Source organism: Piliocolobus tephrosceles, chromosome 10 (assembly GCF_002776525.5).
Source record: "Piliocolobus tephrosceles isolate RC106 chromosome 10, ASM277652v3, whole genome shotgun sequence".
Taxonomy (NCBI): Eukaryota; Metazoa; Chordata; class Mammalia; order Primates; family Cercopithecidae; genus Piliocolobus; species Piliocolobus tephrosceles.
The window spans coordinates 14,312,310-14,334,204 of record NC_045443.1 but is presented as its reverse complement, the minus strand read 5'-3'; the positions used below and the strand labels follow the sequence as shown (position 1 = coordinate 14,334,204).

The 21,895-nt window shown below is 44.2% G+C and overlaps 1 long non-coding RNA gene, 1 other non-coding gene and 2 pseudogenes across 2 annotated transcripts; 3 read left to right on the top strand and 1 right to left on the bottom strand.

The window, feature by feature from the left end:
* Positions 1-1,105: 1,105 nt before the first annotated feature.
* LOC111552145 lies at positions 1,106-1,197 on the top strand (annotated as a pseudogene).
* Positions 1,198-5,693: 4,496 nt separating this feature from the next.
* LOC111552107 lies at positions 5,694-6,251 on the top strand (annotated as a pseudogene).
* LOC111552148 lies at positions 5,717-5,850 on the top strand. Its single transcript, XR_002734562.1, has one exon. It is a non-coding gene; the product is annotated as a small nucleolar RNA SNORA70 (small nucleolar RNA).
* Positions 6,252-18,503: 12,252 nt separating the features above from the next.
* LOC111552108 lies at positions 18,504-21,695 on the bottom strand. Its single transcript, XR_002734548.1, has 3 exons — positions 21,490-21,695; positions 19,769-19,961; positions 18,504-18,687 (listed from the first exon to the last, which is right to left on the bottom strand). It is a non-coding gene; the product is annotated as an uncharacterized LOC111552108 (long non-coding RNA).
* Between the last annotated feature and the right edge of the window lie 200 nt (positions 21,696-21,895).

Sequence of the window (21,895 nt, the reverse complement as noted above, 5' to 3'; positions counted from 1 at the left end):
CCTGGTGTCTTTTTTTTGAGACAGGGCCTCACTCTGTCACTCAGGCTGGAGGGTAGTGGCAGGATTAAGGCTCACTGCAGCCTCAACCTCCTGGGCTCAAGCAGTTCTTCTACCTCAGCCTCCCTAGTAGCTGGGACTATAGGCACATGCCATCATGCCCAGCTGATTTTTGATTTTCAGTAGAGATGGAGGTCTCACTATGTTGCTCAGGCTGATCTAAAACTCCTGGGTTCAAGTGATCCTCCTGCCTCAGCCTCCCAAAGTGTTGAAATTACAGGTGTGAAACACCATGCCCAGCTTTGCTGCCTAGTCTTTTCTTGCCCCTGAATGAAAACAGAGAAAGCCCCGAATTCCTGTCTTTATTGTGTCATTACCTCAATACATGCCTTTGCATAATTTAGTTAATCTGTACTAGTCATCCATAATTTTCTCACCCTTGTATGAAATACTATCTTTCCTATTAGCCTCTCTCACAGAATTTTGGCTTGGCCATCAAAACATACAGTGACAATGACAACGTTCAAGAGATAATGGTGTTTTGCTTTATTTTATTTGGCTTAAATAAAAATTCTCAGAAGTATCACATATATGTCTATAGTTGCAAAAGTGCAACATAGCTTTATAGTCTTTGAATAGCACTATTCTAAAAGGCCTCATGATTTTGGAACTTATAGCTAAATAATATATTTGATCATCCTGAAACATCTATTGCACAAAAATGAAAGGAAAACAGGATTACCACAGTAAAAAACTACCGTTTTCAAAAGAGAAGAATGCTTGCTTCAACAGCACATATACCGGGCGCGGTGGCTTAAACCTATAATCCCAGCACTTTGGGAGGCTGACACGGGCGGATCACGAGGTCAGGAGATGGAGACCACCCTGGCTAACACAGTGAAACCCCATCTCTACTAAAAATACAAAAAAAAAAAAACTAGCCGGGCGAGGTGGCGGGTGCCTGTAGTCCCAGCTACTCGGGAGGCTGAGGCAGGAGAATGGCGTAAACCCAGGAGGCGGAGCTTGCAGTGAGCTGAGATCCGGCTGCTGCACTCCAGGCGACAGAGCGAGACTCCGCCTCAAAAAAAAAAAAAAAAAAAAAAAACCAGCACATATACTAAAATTGGAACCACACAGAGATGATTAGCATGGTCCCTCTGCGTGGATTAAGTGCACATTCGTGAAGCATTCCAGCATTCCATATTAAAAAAAAGAAAGGTTTGAGGCGGCCATTACAATAGAGTTCCCCTCTTTTTTAGGCTCCAGGTGTTTTTTTTTTTTTTTTTTTTGAAGGGAGTTTCGCTCTTGATGCCCAGACCGGAATGCAATGGCGCGATCTTGGCTCACTGCAACCTCCACCTCCCAGGTTCAAGGTATTCTCCTGCCTCAGCCTCCTCCCGAGTAGCTAGGATTACAGGCATGCACTACCATGCCCAGCTAATTTTGTATTTTCAGTAGAGAAGGGGTTTCTCCATGTTGGTCAGCCTGGTCTTGAACTCCCGACCTCAGGTGATCCACCCACTTCGGCATCCCAAAGTGCTGGGATTACAGGAGTGAGCCACTGCGCCCGACCAGGCTTAGGGTTTCTAAAGCAATACAACTTACGTATAATGTTAGTACTTTTTTGTTTTCTATTCACATTCCCCAAGCTTATAACCAAAACCAGAATTATTTTTATCTTGTTTTTTAAAACAAACTTTGGTGCTTGGACCATCCACTACATTGTAGCTTGTTGACCTCTATCATGGCCCTATCCGAAGTGGAGAGGCAGAATGAGACAGTTCCTTCTTTTCTGGCTACATTCTTTTAACTGGCTCTTTGTAATAAGAACAATTGTCCCCTTTGTCATCCAGGGCATGAATAACAGGAAGTAACTGGGAGTGATCTGTGGATATCAGTATCCTGGCCTCCTTAGCGTTCACTTTATTTTTGGGTATAGGATTTTGACATTCTAATCCCGGAAAGCCAGAACTGATTCTTGGCCATCTTGGATTATTAACCATAGGCAAAACTGTGTTTTTTATATTTTCTGTTTTTAGATTAGCTAGGTTCAAACAAAGTTTGGCTCTTTCATGTTGGACTTTACCAAAAAGCAAACATTTCAACATAATGAATATTCTATCAAGTCTCCAAACGTCCTGCCTTGTTATTGTTTAATACATGAAGAGTCCTAATATAAAATCGGCAGCAATCTAGCCGGGCATTTTTCTACCAAAAACCAGTAATTGCTAATCATTTCTAACTGGGGAGTGGGGAAATTCTCACTACCTTTTACCTCACCTCAATTAGCCAATTCCACGTTTTAGGGGCTGTTATTATTTATTTATTTATTTGAGACGGAGTCTCGCTCTGTTGCCCAAGTTGGAGTACAGTGGTGCGATCTTAGCTCACTGCAACCTCCACCTCCTGGGTTCAAGCGATTCTCCTGCCTCAGCCTCCTGAGTAGCTGGGACTACAGGTGTGTGCCACCATGCCTGGCTAATTTTTTGTATTTTTAGTAGAAACAGGGTTTCACCGTGTTAGCCAGGATGGTCTCAATGTACTGACCTCGTGATCCGCCTGCCTCGGCCTCCAAAAGTGCTGGGATTACAGGCGTGAGCCACTGTGCCTGGCCTCATTATTATTATTATTATTATTATTATTATTATTATTATTATTATTATTTTGTGACAGTGTCTCACTCTGTCACCCAGGCTGGAGTGCAGTACTGCAATCTCAGCTTACTGCAGCCTCCGCCTCCCGGGTTCAAGCGATTCTTGTGCCTCAGCCTCCTGAATAGCTGAGACAACAGAGCGTGCCACCACACCTGGCTAATTTTTGTTTTTTTCTTTTTGACACAGAGTCTTGCTCTGTCACCCAAGCTGGAGTGCAATGGGGTGATCTCAACTCACTACAGCCTCCACCTTCGGGTTCATGCCATTCTCCTGCCTCAGCCTCCCAGGTAGCTGGGACTACAGGCATGTGCTGCCACGCCCAACTAAATTTTTTTGTGTTTTTAGTAGAGATAGGGTTTCACCATGCTGGCCAGGCTGGTCTCGAACTCTTTACTTCAAGTAATCTGCCCACCTCGGCCTCCCAAAGCGTTGGGATTACAGACATGAGCCACTGCGCCAGCCGTATTGTTTGTTTTTTAGTAGAGACAGAGTTTCGCCGTGTTGGCCAGTCTGGTCTTGAACTCCTGACCTCAGGTGATCCACCCGCCTTGGTCTTCCAAAGTGTTGGGATTACAGGCGTGAGTCACTGCACCCAGTATGACCTCTTTAAAGGCTCTGTCTCCAAGTGCACTCACATTGGGGATTAGTGCTTCAACATATGAATTTTGAGGGGGCACAATCTAGTCTGTAATAGCACTATTTTTGGATGCATTTAGATTCAGGACCTACATGAAATCATTGAGACTCTGTCCAATCCTTATCATGTTAAATAGGTTTTCATGTGCTGGCCTTTCACAACTCTAAATTATATTCTTATTATTTAATAACTCCAATGCAAAGAAAACATCTTTTTCTCAATGATGCTAGCAAAATATTCTGCAGTTGCTCCTCCTTGGCCTGGGGAGGAACATGTGCGTATCTTTGGAATAATCATTAGATCCAGGGAAATGGGATATGTTGATTGTTCGTTCCTGGGTCATATGTCCACTCCTGGACCTAGGATGGGGGTGAAGTGTTTCATTTGAAACACAGGGACTCCGCCGGGCGTGGTGGCTCATGCCTGTAATGCCAGCACTTTGGGAGAACGAGGCGGGCGGATCACGAGGTCAGGAGATGGAGACCATCCTGGTTAACACGGTGAAACCCCGTCTCTACTAAAAAATACAAAAAATTAGCCGGGCACGGTGGCGGGCGCCTGTAGTCCCAGCTACTCGGGAGGCTGAGGCAGGAGAATGGCATGAACCCAGGAGGCGGAGCTTGCAGTGAACTGAGATCTAGCCACTGCACTCCAGCCTGGGCAACAGAGCAAGACTCCGTCTCAAAAAAAAAAAAAAAAAAAGAAACACAGGGACTCAGAATAGGGAAGAGGGCGTTTCTCCAAAGGAAAATCAAGGTGTTGCTATCAAGAGAATGAGGAACAGATGATGGCAGACAAAATGCAGTAAATACTACTTCGTGATGTGTAAATTTTCTTCTAATGTCAATATGTTATGCTTTAATCTTGAGTCACTGGGTATCTTGAACGATACTGGTTCATTGTTTTATAGGACAGTGCTGGCATTGTTTATACAATTCAGCATTCTTTCCATCATCTCTGGAAGAGTAAAAGAAGTAAAAGAGTAAAAGAAATATGTTATTAATTTTGAAGAATGAAGTGTATGGAAGTACATTTCTCTACTAAAAATGCTAAAGTGGACCCCCAAGAAACTATGCACCAGCCATCATCTTAAGGAGTACAAAGTTGAACTTCACTGCAAAGGATTATTTTGAGAGGTTTGCTTTCTTTTCTTTTTTCTTTGTTTTTTTTTTTTTTTTGAGATGGAGTCTCATTCTGTTGCCCAGGCTAGAGTGCAGTGGCGTGATCTTGGCTCACTGCAAGCTCCGCCTTCTGGGTTCACGCCATTCTCTTGCCTCAGCCTCCCAAGTAGCTGGGACTACAGGTGCCTGCCACCACGCCTGGCTAATTTTTTTTTGTATTTTTTAGTAGAGACAGGGATTCACCATGTTAGCCAGGGTGGTCTCAATCTCCTGACCTCATGATCCGTCCGCCCTGGCCTCCCAAAGTGCTGGGATTACAGGCATGAGCCACCGCGCCCAGCTGGATAATGCATTGTTAATATATTATTTACCTCTGGAAATTAAGCCTAGAGGCTAGACCGGGTGCAGTGACTCATGCCTTTCATCCCAGCATTTAGGGAGGCAGAGGCGGGAGGAGAGCTTGCGCCCAGGAGTTTGAGAGCTGCCTGGGCAATACAGCAAGACCCTGTTCTCCACAAAAAGGGGGAAAAAAAAGACTAGAGGTTAAGGTGCCTTGGAAAGTTGGAAGTACTACTTATTTATTTATTGAGACAGGGTCTCGCTCTGTCACCCAGAATGGAGTGCAGTGGCATGATTTCGGCTCACCCACCTCAGCCTCCTGAGTAGCTGGGACAACAGGCACACACCTCCACGCCCAACTAATTTTTTATTTGTAGAGGCGGGGTTTTGCCATGTGGCCCAGGCTCTAGTCTGCCTCAACCTCCCAAAGTGCTGGGTTTACTTATAGGCATGAGCCACATGCCCAGCTGGAGGTATCTTTTACATTATAAAATAAACTTTTCCATTTAAGCATAGTGTGTACTGACTAAAGTACATACATTTTTAAGTATATAGAGCAATGATTTTATGAATTTTGACAAGGGGAACACATTCTGACCAACCCCAAGTCAGGAAATAGAACACTAACAGAACCCCAAGCTCCCTTTGTGTTCCTGCCAATCACCACTTCCTCTTTCCCGAAAATAAACAACTATCCTGAATATTGACAGCATAGGTTAATTTGGCCTGTTTTGGAAGTTAAAATGAACTTTATCCCTTGGACCTCACTTTTTCCACTCAATATTGTGAGAATCATCTATAATGTTGTGTATGCTCACATATTTATTGCTGTATAGTTTTGCATTATAACCGCATTTATATTTTCATTGTTTCCAGTTTTTAGTTTTTACAAACAATGCTCCTAGGAACAGTTTTTCATTATTTGACTTTATACACTATACTAAGATTTTTTTAAAACCACGAAGATCCTGCAGCCAATTACGCCGACTGAGTTCCTTTCCTCATGGGGGCCCAGTGTGCAATGGCTGCAAACAGCAGCTTCCCTGGTAGTGATGCAGCCTGTTTGTTGTATGGGTTGCTCTAAGGGACCTTGGAGACAGACCTTTCAGATGGATGTTCATGTTTCTGACCTTGCACTACCCCAGTGTAGGCTCCAAACAGGCATGTGAGGTGCCATTGGAAAGCCCCAGGGCACTGTGGCCAGGGTTCACATTGGCCAAGTTATGTCCATCGGCACCAAGCTGCAGAACAAGGAGCATGTGATTGAGGCCCTGTGCAGGGCCAAGTTCAAGCTCCCCAGCTGCCAGAAGATCCACATCTCGAAGAAGTGGGGCTTCACCAAGTTCAATGCCAATGAATTTGAAGACATGGTGGCTGAGAAGCGGCTCATCCCAGATGGGTCAAGTACGTTCCCAATCGTGGTGCTCTGGACAAATGGCGGGCCCTGCACTCATGAGGGTTTCCACTGTGCTGCCCCCTCTTAATACTCACCAATAAATTCTACTTCCTGTCCACCTAAAAAAAAAAGAAAATGCCTTCACTTCAATTACCCCTTTCTTACATACTTTGTTATTTTAGTTTTATCCTGATTTCCTCAATAAACATTATTAGTATATTAAAAAAAAAAAAACCACGAAGATGATTTAATTGAAAGAAAACCATCATTAATGAGGATTGCTCCATATCCTTAACAATTCTTAACCCTTTGACTACCCATTCTTCATATTCTTTTCCAATTCCTCTTTCTCCCACTTCTCAAATGTGTTTACAACTTTAAGATTGAGTCTTGGCCGGGCGCGGTGGCTCAAGCCTGTAATCCCAGCACTTTGGGAGGCCGAGACGGGCGGATCACGAGGTCAGGAGATCGAGACCATCCTGGCTAACACTGTGAAACCCCGTCTCTACTAAAAAATACAAAAAACTAGCCGGGCGAGGTGGCGGGCGCCTGTAGTCCCAGCTACTGGGGAGGCTGAGGCAGGAGAATGGCGTAAACCCGGGAGGCGGAGCTTGCAGTGAGCTGAGATCCGGCCACTGCACTCCAGCCTGGGAAACAGAGCGAGACTCCGTCTCAAAAAAAAAAAAAAAAAAAAAAATTGAGTCTTAATCTCTGTTGCTTTTTTTCTTTACATTAGTTCCTTTACAGAGTTACTGCTGTGAGGGCTTTCATGTTGCTTCTATATAAATGACTTAAATCAGTGTCCCTTCCCCAACCCCACTCTCACACTCATTTATTAGTCAGTCCTTAAGTCCTGCGTTTCATTTCAGTCACCTTTCCTATTTATTACACTAGTCTAGCACTAACCCTATGGCTTTATACCCAGCTTAAAAAAAGGCAAATACTTTTTTATATGAGGGTCCCTGTCCATATAAACAATTGGAGTCACTCAAAATCAGCAGTTCAATCTTGTGGGATCCCACAAAATAATACTGCTCTTACTAGGCATCTTTCTAGAAGTAGGCTGACTACAGCCACAGTGTAAGCATGGGTCCGGGAGCTCCTCTGGACATCTGGGAAACCACACTTGGGGGAGAGAGTAGAAGAGGAACCACATGACAGGTAGTGTGTTGGAGAGTGCCCTGAAGGGATGAAATGGACATGAGGCCTCTGTCACCTTGCCTGGTGTCAGGCACTGGACAAGACTTGAAACTATGTGAGAAAGGCACTCCAAAGCATGGGGGTCAGAGAGAGGCAGCCCGGAGGTCCAACGCCTAGGAGAGGATTCTACTCTCTAAGGACAGTGTGGTCTTCTTATCTTCAGGGTAAAGTCCGGTCTTCTTTTTACCTTCAGGGTAAAGTCCAGTCTTCTGTAACATTTTAATTTCATTTTAATTTCTCCACAATCTGGCGTAACTCTCTAACATTTGTAGAGGAAGGACCTTGATTCAATAGTATGCTGAAACTAACTTTCACCGGCCTCCAAGAGGCAATCATGGACATTTCTTCCCAAGTCCATGTTTAGTGATGTCACAATGGTAGCTCAAAATTTGCCATGGTGGCTTATTGGCAAATGCTACAAATCATGTTTTCCTGGTTTAAGAGCCAGTTAAACATATAGTCATATATCACTGCATAGATTACTGTGGAAGGAATGTCTTCTTACTAGAGTGAGAGAGAGATGTTTTACTAAGGCCCCCAAGAAAAGGTTGTTTTCAAAGTGTTTCCTGGTCAGAGAGTTTTTTGGAACTGAAGAATTTGAAGGGAAAGTAAGAAAATTTACCAGAAAAGGATGGAATTCTAGGAAGGTTTTATTTATTTACTTGAGACAGAGTCTTGCTCTGTCTCCCAGACTTGAGTGCAGTGGTGTGGTCTCAGCTCACTGCAACTCGGCCTCCTGGGTTCAAGCGATTCTCCTGCCTCAGTCACCCAAGTAGCTGGGACTACAGGCGGGGGACACCATGCTGGGCTAATTTTTGTATTTGCAGTACAGATGGGGTTTTACCATGTTGGCCAGGCTGGTCTCAAATGCCTGGGCTCAAGTAATCTGCCTGCTTTGGCCTCCCAAAGTGCTGGAATTACAGGCGTGAGCCACAGTGCCTGACCAAGGAAGATTCCTTTATATAAACTTAATTTAACTAAGGCCTTTGTTATCAGACAGACATGGAAAAGTTGGACATCTCTGTCATTATTTTTATAAATTTAGATGATTTTAATACCAAAGACTAATAAGGAAAAAACAAAATTAGATCCAAAATTTATATAAAAATATTAGTGAGTATAATCCAATAGTTAAAAATTGGTATTAATAATAAAGAATACCCAATTAGGGGCTGGGCACAGTGGCTCACACCTGCAATCCCAGTACTTTGGGAGGTTGAGGTGGGTGGATCATGAGGTCAAGAGATCAAGATCATCCTGGCCAACATGGTGAAACCCCATCTCTACTAAAATACAAAAGATTAGCTGGGCGTGGTGGCACACACCTGTAGTCCCAGCTACTCAGGAGGCTGAGGCAGGGGAATAGCTTGAACCCAGGAGGCAGAGGTTGCAGTGAGTCGAAATTGTGCCCCTGCACTCCAGCCTGGCAACAGAGAAAGACTCCGTCTCAAAAAAAAAAAAAAAAAAAAATACCCAATTAGGACTTCCTGTAGGAATTCAAGGATAGTTCAACATCAGGAAACCTCTCAGTATAATTAGCTATATTAGCAAGTTTTAAATAATCTTAGTAGATTTTGAAAAGATAATTGATAAATTTCAACACCCATTTCCAATAAAACTCTAAAGTCAATGAAAGAATTGATATATTTGACTATATTAAAATCTAAAACTTCTGACTGGAGCGCAGTGGCTCACTCCTATAATCCTAGCACTTTGGGAGGCCAAGGTGGAAGGATTGCTTGAAGTTTGATACCAGCCTGGGCAACAAAGCAAGACACCATCTCTACCAAAACAAAACAGAAAAATTTGCTGGATGTGGTGACACATACCTGTAGTCCCAGCTACCTGGGAGGCTGAGGCAAGAGAACTGGTTGAGACCAGGAGCTGGAGGCTGCAGTGAGCTATGATCATACCACTGCACTCCAGCCAGGGTGACAGTGAGACCCTGTCTCAAAAAATAAAATAAAAACTTCTTTTCATGAAAAGATACCACATACAAAATGAAAATGTAATCTATAGACTGAGAGAAAATGTTTGCAATATTTGTATTTTCATAGAAGCTTTTCCCCCCCCCCCCCCCCCCCCCAGATAGAGTCTTGCTCTGTTGCCCAGGCTGGAGTGCAATGGCACCATCTCAGCTCACTGTAACCTCTGCCTCCCAGGTTCAAGCAATTCTCTGCCTCAGCCTCCTGAGTGGCTGGGATTACAGGCACCTGCCACCATGCCTGGCTAATTTTTTTGTATTTTTAGTGGAGACAGGGTTTCAGGCTGGTCTTGAACTCCTGACCCTGTGATCCACCTGCCTTGGCCTCCCAAAGTGCTAGGATTACAGGCATAAGCCACTGTGCCAGGCCAGAAGTTTTTTTTGTTTTGTTTTGTTTTTTTTGAGACTGGGTCCCACTCTGTTACCCAGGCTGGAGTGCATTGACATGATCATGACTCACTGCATCCTTGACCTCTCAGGTTCAGGTGATCCTCCCACCTCAGCCTCCTGAGTTGCTAGGACCACAGGTGTGCACCACACTCAGCTAATTTTTATTTTTTAATTTATAAAATATATTAATTAAAAAAAATAGAGCTGTGGTCTTGCCATGTTGCCCAGGCTGGTCTTGGACTTCTGGGCTCAAGCAGTCCTCCCATCTCGGCTTTACTAAGTGCTGGGATTACAAGTGTGAGCCACCATAACTGGCCTAGTCAGAAGATTTAAATTACCTTTTTTTTTTTGAGATGGAGTCTCACTCTGTTGCCCAGGCTGGAGTGCAGTGGTGTAATCTTGACTCACTGAAATCTCTGCCTCCTGGGTTCAAGCGATTATCCTGCCTCAGCCTCCTGAGTCACTGGAACTACAGGTGCGTGCCACCATGCCCAGCTAATTTTTTATATTTTTAGTAGAGATGGGGTTTCACTGTGTTAGCCAGAATGGTCTTGATCTCCTGATATCGTGATCCACCCATCTCAGCCTCCTACCCAAAGTGCTAGGATTACAGGCGTGAGCCACCACACCCTGCTGATTTAAAGAACTTCTACAAATAAGTATATAAAAGACAAAGAATCTAAACGAAAAATTGCAAAAGATGTAAATAGATAATACACTATTGACTGAAAGGATATTCAATCTCACTGTTTTTTTTTTTTTTTTTTTTTTTGAGACAGAATCTCGCTCTGTCTTCCAGGATGCAGTGCAATGGTGTGACCTCGGCTTACTGTAACTGCTGCCTCCAGGTTTAAGCAATTCTGCCCTCAGCCTCCCAAGTAGCTGAGATTACAGGTGCGCGTCACCACACCCAGCTAATTTTTGTGTTAGTAGAGATGGGGTTTCACCATTTTGGCCAGACTGGGCTTGAAATACTGACCTCAAGTGACCCACCCACCTCGGCCCTCCAAAGTGCTGGGATTACAGGTGTGAGCCACAGTGCCCAGCTTCAGTCTCACTGTTAATAAATGCAAATTAGGCTGGGCGCAGTGGCTCACACCTGTAATCCCAGCACTTTGGGAGGCTGAGGAAGGTGGATCAACGGTCAAGAGATCGAGAGCATCCTGGCCAACATGGTGAAACCCTATCTCTACTAAAAATACAAAAATTAGCTGGGCATGGTGGCACACGTCTGTAGTCCCGGCTACTTGGTAGGCCTAGGCAGGAGAATCACTTGAACCTGGGAGGTGGAGGTTGCAGTGAGCCAAGATCACGCAACTGCATTCCAGCCTGGCAACAGAGCGAGACTCCATCTCAAATACAAAAAGTCAAACAATATATAGATGCCATTACATATCCATTAGATTAGCTTAATTTCTTTAGTTGTTTGTTTGTGTGTGTGTTTTGACAGAGTCTTGCTCTGTCACCCAGGCTGGAGTGCAGTGGTGCAATCTCAGCTCACTACAACTTCTGCCTCTCAGGTTCAAGTGATCCTCTTGCCTCAGCCTCCCAAGTAGCTGGGATTACATGTATGTGCCACCATACCCAGCTAATTTTTGTATTTTTAGTAGAGACGAGATTTTGCCATGTTGATCAGGCTGGTCTCGAACTCCTGACCTCAAGTGATCCACCTGCCTCGGCCTCCCAAAGTGCTGGGATTACAGGTATGAGCCACTGTGCCCGGCCCTCGATTAGCTAAATTTCTGAAGCATCATAATACTAAGTGTTAGCAAGGATGTGGAACAACTGGAATTCTTCTAGACTGATGGAAGTATAAACTGGTGCAATTACAATTTTGCAACATCAGGGAAAACAGGCAGAGGCTGACCTACGTGACTTGTACCAATGAGCTTCCTTGCTCTCTGGGTTCCAATTGGGCCCAGCTAGTAGGGATCATAAGGAGATGGGGAGGGGTAGAAGAATAAAGCTGGGCTATCATCCTCATGTTTCTCTCTTGCTCAGGTTTTTCTTATTTACTTAAATAGTCTATGTGAACAAAGAGAAAACATGACAAACACATACCCAGTTGTTGACATGAGTGTGGTAAGAGTTGGGGGTGGGGTAGAGGTGCTGATATGAGTGAAAGGGAAGGAAAGAAGAGAAAGCCAAACCCAGAAGGAAAAGTAAAAGGATGTAAGGGTCAGATCCGGGCATTTTATGAAATCTCTCTAGGGAATTCTGTTTTTCATCTAGATAGAAACAGCCAATGCAAACTCTGAGGCAGAAGGAGGTCAGCTGGGCTGGGTGACTGAGGGGCAGGATGGTAGGAGTAGAGGTGAAAGGTCGGGTGGGGACACTGCAGGAAACAGAATTTGGCTCTTACTCTGATGTCTGGACTAAAAAGAGCGTTTTGCTAATCTCATCCATAAATTCTCATATCACTTGGGAGGAGATTTGTCAAACTCTCCCCTCCCCTTCACCGCCACCCTTGCGGGGTTAGTCTCACTGTGCCTGGGGCTAAGGAGTGGGGCATTTCTAACCCTCAGCATCTGCGCAAAGGGCTGATGGGTAGTTTCCAAGTCAGAACTGGAAGAACAAGTCAAATCTGGGTTGCCAGTCTAGTGGGATAAGTAAAGAATGCGAGCCAAGGTATGGAGTCAAATGCAGGGCTTTAAGGAACCACGCCAGACAGGAGCGAGGGGCAGCGTTGCAGGCCAGTGGGAGGGAGGGATTCAGGAAGTGAGGCGCAGACGTGGCAGTTTAATTTATCTTCATCACAAATCCTGAAATCACTGGGGCAGCTACTTGCCCTCTTACAATCTAGATATCAATCTAGAGTTTCAATTTCCTCTTACCAGCCTTACTTCTACTTTTTCATTTGTAAGATATTCCCCTTGATAAAGAAAAGAGAAGTGAAATTGTTAAAATACCAATTTTCTTTTGTTTCTCAGCGTCGCCATCTCAGTCCATTCTCTTCCCACAGTCACAGCAATCTTTCTAGTATGCAAATCTGATTGTGTGGCTTTCTCTCACATTTGCAATAAAATCTAAACTTTTCTTTCTTTTTTTCTCTTTTTTTGGGGGAGGGGAGTCAATAAACCTTCCTTACTTTTATCCCCGCCCCCTTTTAGGAAACGTTCCTGGATCATCGCTTGCCTTTTTTCTATTCCTCTCTGTAACCTTGCCATTCAAAGAAATGCCATTTGCGGTTACAGCAGTTTTTCAACGGTGGCAGTATTTGAGGTCAGATAATTCATTTGTCGTGGTTGACTGTGCACTGTGGGATGTTTAGCTGCATCCCTGACCTTTGCCCACTAGCTGCCAGTAGCACTTCTCCAGTGGTGACAAGCAAAAATGTTACATTTCGAAATCTTCCCTGGGGGCAATATTGCCTCTGGTTAACCATTGGGATAGGGTGAGCTATTTCATGTCTACCCTCCCCCACATCTGCTCTTCTTTCTGCAGGCAGTGGCCTTCTCCCTATCCTGGCAAACGCAGGCTCATCTCTCAAAGTCTCTGCTCCGTCTTCCCTCCCTGGTGAAGCCTTCCCTGTCTCCCAAGGTGGAGTTAGGCAAGTTGGCCCTCCCATTTAGATAGCACCTTGCTATTAGAGCCAGATCGAATTGTATTGTAATTCATTGGAGTTTTGTCTCCATCTCAGGGTGAGGGTTTAGAAGGTCAGATTGTTTTTTAGCATTTTATCTTCTCTACCCAGTTAAGTACCTGGGCCAGAATATTGACATCTATGTGTATCTTTAACAATTTATGTTTCAATGTTGGAAATGATTAAAACAGTTTAGAAATAACATTTAAAGGCAGATTAATTTATTTTGCCTCATAACTGATATGATGTCTGTGATACCTAGTTTTTAATAAGCCACCGCATCTTACATATGATATTTTGCATATCATTTGTGAATAGTTGCCTCTAGTTATTAAACTTGTTTTTGTCAGGTCAGGCACATAGTCCCACACCTGTAGTCCCAGCGCTTTGGGAGGCTGAGATGGGAGGATCTCCTGAGCTCAGGACCTTGAGATCAGCCTAGACAACATGGTGAAACCCCGTCTCTACAAAAAAATATAGAAATTAGCCAGGCATGATGGTGCATGCCTGGAATCTTACCCCAGAGGCTGAGACAGGAGGATCGCTTGAGCCCCAAAGATGGAGGCTGCAGAGAACCAAGATAGCACCACTGCACTGCAGCCTGGGTGACAGAGCGAGACCCAGGTCTCAAAAGAAAAAAATGAAAAAAGAAACAAATAACAAACTAAGACACAAACACACCCATTATCCTAGGCGTCATTAGGAGACAGAAATTTTTTAGCCCTGTTGTAATCTGTTGTATTTTCAGTCCCATCATCTACTGAACCGTCATTATGTGTCATGTGACTGTACTCTTGAATTACAGCCTGCATAAAGCCATGCTATTATTTGACAATAATTTAGCATTTCTGCATTTTTAGTTATTTACTACCAACTATACTTTAAAACGTTATTCCATTTAGGAAGCTCATTATCTATCAATAATAATTGTGAAAAATATTTTTAACATTTGATTTTTAAATACTTTACCAATGCTGCCATCTCCTGGATGCTTTTAAGCACTGGAACAATCAAGGAACCTTACAGTTCTTAATAGTGATTTCCAAAAATAACATGATATATGCCTATAAAAAGCTTTTTTTTTTTTTTTTTTTGCCCTGTTCTTTTTATTTTTATTTTTTGGTTAGTTTGCAAAAGGCCTGTATACATTTTTATTATTTGCTCCATAAAATAGTTGACTATCTACCTACCTTTCTAACCACCCACCGATGGAGACAGAATGGTGTAGCAGTACTGTAGTGTAAAGTGATTATGCTAAATACCTTTATTTTGCCCCTGTAGACCAATATCCACCCTTCTCTACTCTGTTTTGTGTCCTAGGAGGCAGAGACTGACCTATATGGAATGCATCAAGAAGCTATCTTGACCTTTAGTTTCAAATTGGATCTGGGCAATGGGAAGCACTCAAAGGAAATTAAAGAGAAAGAAGAGCGTAGAGCTGGAGAGTTTATCCCCCTAGCTCCCTTCTTATGAGGTCCCAGGGCTCTGTCCCTTCACTGAAGGTCATATCCCCCACAACAGCCCTTACCAAAATAGTTCACTCTATGTTAGGGAAATAGTATTTACGTCCTTTCTGTATCTTTCAGGCCTAAGGATGATAACAGTGCCTCCTAACTGTTGTGAAACCCAGAGCACTTTGCTGTCCCCTGGGGTTATCCTACATTCTGCCCATACCTTTTAGATGATCCTTTTATTAAATAGTCCTTAAATTACCTAGCTTGAATATATTTCATTTTGCCCCAACAAAAACAATGAGAATAATGATAGCACTTAACTCATAGACTTGTTACAAGGGTTAAGTAAATTAAAACTTGATGAATGTTTAAACAATGGCTAAGAAAAGAGATAAAAATGAAAGCAATAGGAAAGAAAATGATAGTGATAGGAGACAAAGATGATCCAATACTAGGATAATTGCTATTTGTTCAGTGGTTAGAAGTTCCCCCAAATGAAGTATTTCTTTTGAAATTGTCTTTAAATAAACAATTCAGAGATATAAAGAGGAAAACTTTTGTTTTAACTGTAAAATAAGTTTATTGGTGGTAACCTTGTATAATTTTATTCCCGATAATTGATGTTACAAACTTTGGGGTCTTTGAGGTAAGCAGGATCCTTGTATGTAACTTGCATAAATCCCATTATTTAAGCTGTCTTAATTGCTTTTGTGATTTCTTTCTGTTTCTTCCCACAAAGACCTGTTATGTGCCTTCCAATAAATGCGTCCAGTACATTGAGAAATAAAATGGGACAAAAGTGGTACATTCCTATAATTTACATGCTTTCCACACGATATGTATGTTAAGCGCATCTGTATAAGAGACCACCTGAGCAGGCTTAGTGTGAGCAACAAGGCTGTTTATTCACTTGGGTGCAAGTGGGCTGAGTCTGAGAAAGGAGTCAGCAAAGGGTGCTGGGATTATCATTGGTTCTTATAGGTTTGAGATAGGTGGTGGAGTTAGGAGCAATTTTTTTTTTTTTTTTTTTTTTTTTGTTGCGGGCAGGGGATGGATATTACAAAGTACATTCACAAGGGTGGGGAGGATATTACAAAGTACATTCACAAGGTCACAAGGGCAGGGAGGATGTATTGTCACAAGGAGGGGGTGGGGATGTTACAAAGTACATTCACAAGGGCGGGGAGGGTGTGTTGTCACAAGGGCGGGGAGGAATGTTAGAAAGTACATTCACAAGGATGGGGAATATCACAAAGTACGTTATCACGGGCGGGGGGAGTGTCACGATGGCTTGACCATGGTGTGGCCAGCTCAGAGGACCTTACATTCCTGTCTTTTTATGTTAATAATGAAGAAATGAAATGAGAAATAGTAGTGAAAACTTGGGGTGAAAATTTTTAGGGCGGTATGGAAGGGTGATGGGCGACGTGTCTCAGGGCTGTTTCGAGCAGGATTAGGGGTGGCGTGGGAACCTAAAGTAGGAGAGATTAGACTGAAGTTAAGATTTTGGGGTAAGGGGTGATATTGTCGGGTTGTTAACAGCAGCATTTGCCATATAGAATGGTGACAGCTGGGATGTGGTTTCGTAGGAATTGAGAGATTAATCAGAAGACACAAGGCCTGAATAAGAGGAGGAAGCTAGGTATTAGAGGACTAACGATTGGAAGAAGCCAGGATACCCAGTTCGAGAGTGGCCAGGTGGGTCCAGTGCAATTAGTTGCCTGATTAGAGCGTTTTTGAGCTCTGTCTTTGAGTTTTTTGATGTTATTATATACCAGGCCAGATTGATTAAAGTAAAAACAACACTCTTCATTAAGAAATATATGGAGTTCTCCTTTTTCAGCAGTGGGTAAATCAAGGCCTAGGCGGTTCTGGAGGACAACTGCAGCTAGAGTCGACCTGGGCTTGGAGGACAGATAAAGTCTGTGATATATCTGTAATGCTAGCAGAGAAGTCATTAGAGAGGCTGCAGAATGTTGTGACAGAGGTTGAGACGCCTGCTATTCCAGTTCCAAGAGCAATTGTGGAGGCAGAAAGTCTTAGACCCACAAGTAAAGGGATTAGTGGGGTGACTCTTTTTTGTTGTGTTGGTGTCATGAGGGGGACAGGCAGTTGTTCGTTCCCATCTGCAAAATGGATTTTGGGGGTAAGGAAGATTAGAGTACATGTGTCCATCCAGTTGGCAGGTAGGCACATGTAGGTGGAAGAGCCACAAGAAAAGAAGAGACCTTGTGTCAGGCAGAACTGGAAATGTCAAGTGAAAAGGTGAGAGGGTGTACTGAAAGAGGAATCCTGCACCCAAAATCCTAGAGCTCCAGCAAGGGCAGCAGCCATCAGAGGTTGTAATAGGGATTGATGGTGCAACTGCGCAGAGGTTCGGTTCTCCAAACCATCATAACTGATATCTCCTGGTTTTACCTCAAACCGCCACCCTTAACTCTCTCTTGGAGTGGATAGAAGATCTTCAGTGGCAAGGTACACTCCAATTCTTCTATCCTGAGGAAGTCCTTTCATCAGGTATATGAGAAAGTGCATAGTGTCTGCAAGTAACCTTTCACTGCTATTCATGGGGCTGGGTATAAGCAAGCAAGAGGAGGGGCTAGGAGGAGAGTCAGAGGAGCAGGGGGAGGGTAGCCAAGGCTGGAGTGAGATGCAGGGTAGGTGTCTTCCTAAACAATAGTGACTGCCAATGTTTTTGAGTTTGTCAGTAATGATAGAGGGCTTATCAGTAATGTGAAGTTGGAATGCTCCCATCTGTTTGGTAATGTGTATGGATAGGTTCTGGAGATAAAGAGTAAAGGAACATTTGGACAGTGGAAGGTTGCCTAAAGGGATTCCAGTAGGCTGTTGTCAGGAGATGCATAAAGGAGCGGCAACAGGGGTAGTTGTTTGTGTGGTTAGGGGTCCAAATATGGGGGCGGGGATCAAACTGACGTAAGGAGAAAGGTGCCGGGTTAAGTAGATGTGGAGAAGTGTGGCAACTTGTGGGTTGCGAAGTCTGGGGAGTTCTCACCACATCTGTCTAGAAACTAAAGAAGTTCCTCAGACGGGTAAAGATGAGGGCTATTAAAGGAGGTTCAGAGGTGCAGGGAGAAAGGAGAGGTATAGCCCAGTCGGCCTGTAGAGCAGGGATGGCTGTGTAAGAGCAGGAAGAAAGGGAAATGCATAGCCAACAATTCTTTGCTAGAGAAGGATTGGAGGCAGTGAGGAGAGAGTGGGTGAGATTGATAGTATGCTGGAGGTAACTAGGGAGAGGTAGAGAGTGATTGGAGAACTGGGGCAAGGATAAAAGTGAGTAGAAAAGTAAAAAAAAGGACTTCCTCAGGATTGAAGAATTGGAGTGTACCTTGCCACTGAAGATCTTCTATCCACTCCAAGGGAGAGTTAAGGGTGGTGGTTTGAGGTAAAACCAGGAGATAGCAGTTATGATGGCTTGGAGGAAAAGTATAAACCGGCAGTGTAAACAAGGGCAGGGAATTAATGAGTAGTTGAGAATGGTGAATAGGAGTATGACTAGACAGAAAATAGTAGTGATGACAAGTTTTTGGGGCACAGTCCAAGTAGTGGGGGTGACTGTGTAAAGCCCTGTTGTAAAAAGCAGGGTCAGGATCAATAGACCTAATTGAATGAAGGGATGTATTAGGCTCATAAGGGTTATTACTGTTCTTCAGAAATGTGAGTGAGTTTAAGGGAAGTAGAGGAGAGTACTTGTGACTTCCAGGAGGAAGAGGAGAGATCAGGCTGGCTGTCCGAGGGACACAGCTTTATTCTGGAATGGTGAACCCAAGGGGGAGGGTCCTGCAGGTGGACGGCAGTTGGGGTACTATAGATGACTAAGTAGGGTCTGGTCCATTGAGGTTGTAGAGTTTGAGGGGTCAGATTCTTAACAAGAACTGATCGTCCAGCTAGGGTGTCTTCATATGGCTGGGAATCTAGAGTAGGCAAGAGAAGATTAGTAGCCTGGTGAATTTCCTGACTAGCCTGCTGGAGGACTGGAAGATAGTCGCCTAGAGGGCTGGTGTCTGGCACGAGGTTGGGGCTGAACAAGAAGGTAAGTCCATATATTGACTAAGGTGAGAAACACATGGACGGAAAGAAAGTAAATTATGAGAAAGAGCTTGACTGAAGTAATGGGGGCTGTCGCTGAAGCCTTGCAGCAGTACAGTCCAAATGAGTTGCTGAGATTGGTGGATGTCAGGGTCAGTCCATGTGAAAACAAAAAGAGGTTAGGATGAGGGGTGCAAAGGAATAGTGAAGAAAGCATCTTTGAGGTCAAGAATGGAATAATGAGTTGTGGAGGGAGGTATTGAGGGTAGGAGAGTTTATGGGTTTGGCACCACAAACAATTTGGTTAATTTGGTTAAGAAGGCGACAATTTAACAATTTGGTTAATTTGGTTAATAAGACAATTTGGTTAATAAGGCGAAGATTGTGAACCAACCTGTCAGATTTGTCTGGTTTCTGGATGGGTAGGATAGGGGAGTTGTAAGGAGAATTTGTAGGCTTTAAGAGGCTATGTTGTAACAGGCAGGTGATAACAGGCTTTAACCCTTTTAAAGCCTACTGTGGGATGGGATATTGGCGTTGAGTGGGGTAAGAGTGATTAGGTTTTAATGGGATGGTAAGTGGTGCCTGATCAGTCACCAAGGAGGGAGTAGAGGTATCCCGTACTGTGGATTAAGGTAGGGAGACATGAGAGGAGGATGTGAAGGAGGCTTTGAACTGGGGAAAAGGGTGGCAATAAGGTGTGGCTGTAGCCCAGGAATAGTCAGGGAAGCAGATAATTTAGTTAAAATGTGTTGACCTAATAAGGGAGCTGAGCAGGTGGGGATAACTAAAAAAGAGTGCATAAAATAATGTCCAAGTTGGCACCAGAGTTGGGGAGTTTTAAGAGGTTTAGAAGCCTGGCCATCAATACCCACAACAGTTACAGAGGCAAGGGAAACAGGCCCTTGAAAAGAAGGTAATGTGGAGTGAGTAGCCTCTGTATCAATTAAGAAGGGACGGACTTACCTTCCACTGTAAGAGTTCCCTGAAGCATCTGTGATGGTCCAGGAGGCTTCCGAGGTGATTGGGCACTGTCAGTCTTCAGCCGCCATGCCAAGAAGATCTGGGAAGGAATCAGACAGACAGCCTTGGGCCAGAGTTCCAGGGGCTCTGGGAGTGGCTGCCAGGCAAGTTGGACAGTCCAATTTCCAGTGGGGTCCTGTGCAGATGGGACATGGCTTAGGAGGAATCCTGGGCTGTGGGCATTCCTTGGTCCAGTGGCCAGATTTCTGGCACTTGAAGCAACATCCTGGGGGAGGAGGTCCTGGAGGAATGCCTGGCCAGTGCAGTTTCGGCGTTTTGAAGTTCTTGTGTGCTGGAGATGTGTCTGGGGTTTCTCTCACAGCGGAGGCAAGTAATTGCAACTCAGAAATAAGTTGCCACTTGGCTGCCTCTTCTCTATTATTGTACACCTTGAAAACAAGGTTAATTAAGTCCTGTTGTGGGGTTTGAGGGCCGGAATCTAATTTTTGGAGCTTTTTGTAATGTTGGGAGCTGACTGGGTGATAAAATACATTTTGAGAATAAGACATTTGAGAATAAGATTTGAGAATAAGACAGCCTTCTGGGCCCTCTGGGTCTAGGGTGGAAAAGCATCTAAGGGTTGTTGCCAAATGGGCCATAAACTGGGCTGGGTTTTTATATTTGATGAAAAAGTGCCTAAATGCTAACTGATTTGGGAGAGGTCGAATAAAGAAAAAGGAGCATTAACCTTGATTATGCCTTCGGCTCCAGCCACCTAAGAGGAAATTGTTAGGCAGGCGGGGGAGGGCTCCTCACAGAATGAAACTGTAAACCAGTATGAGGAGGGGAGGTGATAGAAGGATTATAGGGTGGGAGAGCAGAGGCTGAGGGAGAATTGCGACCTGGCTCAGCCTGGTGAGGAGCAGCCTGGGGAGGAGGGGAGAGGTCAGATGGGTCCATAAAAAAGGAGAATTCAAAGGACTCAGAGCTTGGGGTGGAGACTGAAGGAAAAGACAGGAGAGAAAGAAGAAAGATTTGGGACGAGTTGCATTGGGAGCAGAGACTAGGGAGGGACCGATGTGTAAAGAATGCCTGGACGTCAGGCACCTCAGACCATTTGCCCATTTTATGACAAAAATTATCTAGATCTTGTAGGACGGACAAATCGAAAGTGCGATCCTCTGGCCACTTGGAACTATTGTCGAGTTTGTATTGGGGTCAAGCGGTATTACAGAAGAAAATAAAATGTTTAGGTTTTAGGTCAGATGTTAGTCGAAGGGGTTTTAGGTTTTCAAGAACACAGGCTAAGGGGGAAGAGGGAGGAATGGATGGCAGAAGATTGCCCATAGTGGAGAAGAAGGTAAGTTTAAAGAGGAAGGTAGAGACACAGAGAAATGGAGGTGGGCAGCTACCAGTCTTAGAGTAGGCATCCCTGACTGAGTCCTGGGCTGTAATGTGGGTAAGCAGCCAAAGCAGGGGTCCCCGCAATTGACCTGCCACCAAGGGAATGTGGGTGAATGATCAAGGCAGGCATCCCCGCTATGATCAGACACCAAGGGAAGACTATCTTCCCAAATCTGTGACCAATGTTGGAGTTTTTGAGTTCACAGATAAAATATGTCTCCTTTGTCTCTACTAAAGAAGAAAAAGAACTGGAATTGGAAGAATAGGGACATTGAAGGATAACAAGAGAGGCGGGAGAAGAGAGTGAAGAGACCGCTTACCTGATTTGAAATTGGTGAGACATTCCTTGGGCTGTTCTGAGGACCTGACGTCCTAGATGGATCTCCTCACGGAGTGAGGGCAAGGACAGGGGGCCGGTCTCCTGAAGGAGTCCCCCTGGTCTGGGTCTTCAGCACCAAATGTCACACGCGTCCATGTGAAGAGACCACCAAACAGGCTTTGTGTGAGCAATAAAGTTTTTAATCACCTGGGTGCAGGCAGACTAAGTTTCAAAAAAGGAGTCAGCAAAGGAAGACAGGAGAGGGGCAGTCTTACAGGACTTGGTTAGGCAGTGGAAAATTACAGTTGAAGGCGGTTATTTATTGTTATCGGGGAGGGGGTCACAATGTGCTTGGTGGGGAGCTCATGAGACTCATTGTCCAGGGGAGGAATGTCACAAAGTCGATT